The sequence below is a fragment of the Nannospalax galili genome, unplaced genomic scaffold, assembly GCF_000622305.1.
Source record: "Nannospalax galili isolate Female #2095 unplaced genomic scaffold, S.galili_v1.0 scaffold113, whole genome shotgun sequence".
Classification (NCBI taxonomy): Eukaryota; Metazoa; Chordata; class Mammalia; order Rodentia; family Spalacidae; genus Nannospalax; species Nannospalax galili.
This window is the reverse complement of record NW_008335444.1, coordinates 2,550,896-2,555,187: the sequence shown is the minus strand read 5'-3', so window position 1 is coordinate 2,555,187 and position 4,292 is coordinate 2,550,896.

The following is a 4,292-nucleotide window of genomic DNA, read 5'->3' as shown; positions in this document are numbered from 1 at the left end:
CTAAGAGTGATTTTGGCCTCAGGAACTTGGGTGTTGGACTGACCTGAGATCCTGGCCATGGCCCTGCCACGCAGGGATGCAAAGGCAAATGGGGTGGGAAGAAGCCCCAAGATTTCCCAGGGATTGGATTGAGTAGCTGGGTTGTACTGGATGCAAAGGATCAGGGAGAGGAAAGGTAAGCCTCGGAGCCCCAGAAAGAGGCTGTCAGCCCCAGAAAGAGGCTGGCGGGTGTTGCAGAATCAGAACAGTGGGGGAGATGGAAGGGTGAATGTGGCTTGGGGATTCAAAGCATGGAGGGCTGTGCTATAGACTTACCCCAAGAGGTCTGAGGATGGGAGTGCAGGCTAGGAGAGGAGACGAAGAGTTTTTTTAAGTCTATAAGTTTTTGTGTTAGAAAATTTAAACCTTTGCAAAAAAATCTTTTACAATTGAAATGGTTTCTTTAGTAAAAAGAAAAAAAATCAAGTATTTTTATAAAATCAATATAATTTGTTTATGGGCTTGGAAGTAAATTGTATGCTTAACAGTAATTGAAGTTTGCATATTCAATGCATAATTAAAATAGTCCCCAGAAGATATTCAAATATGTTTCTTAAAATTCTTAGCAGTTTTTGACTCTTTCTGGCAACTAATAAGCAAGAACTTCTGTCATTAATGCATAATTTCTTCTAGTTAAAATTCATTACTGTGCAGGGCACTCGGGAGGCAGAGACAGGCAGATCTCTGTGAGTTCGAGGCCAGCCTGGTCTATGCAGTGAGTTCCAGGCCTTCTGAGGCTACGAGACCCTGTCTCAAAAAGACAAAAAAATTCATTACCAAATGCAAAAATAAACTAAGAGACTATACTTTTTATGTTACATAATCATAAGGAATATTTTATTTTAGGTAATATGCTACTATTACATAAATATAGGGAATATGGGGAAGTAAAAGGTATGTTGGCTTTTCGGATCTTGAGCGCTCTGCCTCTAATCAATTTGTTATCCAAATGTCTCGTTTTCTTAAAGGGGCCTTGGTTTTTGCACCTGTAAAATCCCCAGGAGTAGGTGAATGTGTTCCTGTCCAGAGCATGTTCTGTGGGTGGGACTGCAGTGTCAGCATAAGCTGGGAACTTGCTAGAAATACACATTCTTTGCTCCCACCCTGGGCCAACTGAATCAGATTCTACATTTTAACAAAAATCTCAGGAAATTCGTATTGTAATTATAGTCTGAGTGACACTGCGGTAGTGCAAATAGCAATAACATCTGAAACCTATTTGCTGGGAATGTGAAGTTTTTGCATAGAAATATCCACATATTTTTAAAATAATTTATTGCGAATTTCACACATGCACATAAAGTGTTTTGATCAAATGCATGTCCACTCCCTCCCTTCCAACTCCTCCCATTTGTCCCCATCACTTTTTTCTGATAACTTCATGTACCGTTTCTTCTTTTTTTTTAGTGGGGCTTTTTGCTGCTCTAACATTGCCCCCTCTGAAGAGGTAACCCTAAAATCTATTAAGGATTAGATAAAATCTCCCAAATATTTTTGACATTTTTGGCCTTAGGAATGGAGTATGTTGTTAAGAGGCCCAAGGACATTTTGATTTTTTAGCCAAAGAAACTGGCTGCTTTTCTTTGGGGTATTTTTACCCTAACTGCCTAGCCAATTCCTACCTCCTATTCTTATCACACCATCCTCTGAAGAGGTTACCTAACTTGCCAATAGGGAATCGGGACGCAGACCGCTCTGGCTTCTTCCATGCTGAACAGAGACACAGGGTGCAGCAAGTGGGGTACCCTTTCAGTGGGTCTATCTAAAAGACTCCCAAATTGCATAACTCTTCTCTGTAGGTAGAAAACACAATCCTTGACTGGTGAATAGTGGATGTGAAGGAGAAGTAAAGGCAAGAGTAGTTAGCATTACAAGTTCTAGACAGGGAACCAGAAAAAAGTCAGAATGGGGCAAATTTCAAAGGCTCATATCAGAGTCCATTAGGATTCCTTGATGAGAGCTTCCAAAAACATGCCTCTGTTTGGTTCCTCCTCATTTTTCTTTTGTCTGCCAAGGCTGGACTCTAGAGTTATGGATTCAGGATTTGTTTTCAGGCACTTTGATAGCTGTTGGAGTGGTTAGAATCGGTGTCAATTCCCTCTCAAAGGCTTTCTAGAGAGATAGAAAACAAATTTATCCATCATTGTAGAACAATAGCTGATTGTCTCCCTTAGCTACAGGTGGGCACTACAGTATTGCAGACTAAGATTTGAAGTTTCACACCTGAGCAGCACTTTCTGGTTAGGAACAAAATCATCAATGAGAAATAATTCTCTAAATAACTTTTTATATGGACTTAACCCTAATGTCTGGGAAGTGTAGTCCCTCGAACTCTTAAAGAAATATACTGATCACTTTACTGTTTGGTTATACTTTCCTTTTGGGTGTTTAAGACCATACAGTTGGCCCAAATCAGTTTATTTTTACACTTAAGGTCATTTGAGGGTCTGTTCCTCAGGGGTCACATGGGTTTGGGAGGAGCCTCCGGTTCCTTTCTTTTACCAGTTCCATCTATGTGAAGATGGAACAAAGGTCCTGCTCAACCATGTCTGGCTTCACTTGGAGGCATGGAGGAAATGTTTCCTTTGAGTTGACCCTTCTTTTTGTAGACTGGACACTGGTTCAAGTCCATCTGGTGAGGTCTCCATGGCCTCCCTGAACAGGAGGATAGGTGACTCACCACAGTTACAGGACATTTTGAGAGATGTTCCACAGTCCCCTGGAATATAGTTGACCTTGGAGGGCAAGGAGCAAAAACTGTCCTTTATATCCCTCTGAACAGATTAGTACAGGCCTGCAAGTATGGCTGTTAAACATCCAAGAAGTTTAGTTCCACCAGTCTGGTACTTTTAATTACCATGTGCTATGTAGATAAAGCTTGAGTAGAAAACCAAACGTTCTCAGATAAACCTTGACTAGATATATATTTTGTTCCTTAAGCTAGTTGACTAACCTATGTCCTTAGAAATTTTAAGATTATGTTTATGAAATATCCACATATTTTTAAAAGATAGAAACAGCCTAAAGGATATAGCATACATTTGGTACCATACAGATTTAGGTTATTCCTAGCCTACCAGTTGCCCCTGTATGGTCTTGAATAAGTGATTTAATTTTTTTAACACTCTTTTTAAAAAATTTTATTTCTTTTAAAAGTTTTGTGTATGAATGAATGTATTGCCAGCATGTATGTCAGTGCACCTGTGTCATGCAGTGCCTGCGGAGGACAGAAGAGGGCATCAAATTCACTGTAACTAGAGTTATATATAGTTGTTAGCTGCCATGTAGGTGCTGAGATTTGAACCCAGGACTTCTGCAAAAGCAGCCAGTACTCTTATCTGCTGAGCCATCTCTCCAGCCCCAGCTATTTAAATTTCTGAACTCTTATATGAAATTCTGACAATAAAGCTATTTCTTAGGGATGCACTAGCTATTTAATGAAATATTTTTTGTTTCTGAGATAAGGTCTCACTGTAGCACAGGCTGGTTTGGAACTTACTCTCTAGCCTAGGCTGGCCATTTAGAGGAGGTGGAAAAAATGACAGGACCTGAAATTCAAATTGTCTTGCATAGGCAGGAAACATGGAACATCTGGCCCAACATATGTCAACATCTCATCTGTTCATACTGAAGGTAAATCATCACATGGAGCAGAGCTTGTAAAAAGGCTGATCATACAAAGGTATCTGTGGCCCTACCAGACAGTGTAGACCATGTCTCTTGTTTTCACAGATAGATAGCCCCTGGCATAATGCCTGGGACATAATATGTGCTCAATAAGTATTTCTGGGGGCTGGAAGGATGACTCAGCAGTTAAGAGCATTGACTGCTCTTACAGAGGACCCGGGTTTGAATCCTAGCCTGTGTATGGCAGTTAACAGGTATATGTAACTCCAGTTCCAAGGGATCCAAAACCTTCTTTTGATGTCCATGGGCATTGCACAACACAGGTGCACTAACATACATGTAGGCAATACACTCATACACATAAATAAAAAATTGAAAAAATAAATATTTCTCAATGAGTGGATCATGGAGAGGCAGAAAAATACAGGGGCTAACATGAATGGAAGTGGGGGATGTTTGTTCTTAGGATTCAAGACCTCAAAATGTAGAGAAGGAACTCATAAAACAAGACAGTGACTAGAGCTGTCAAAGTGAAATGTATTAGGCAAGACACTGAACCCCAAATATGGAGGGTATTAGTCACTTTTCTGTTGCTGTGATAAAACACCACGACCAAGGCAAAGGAA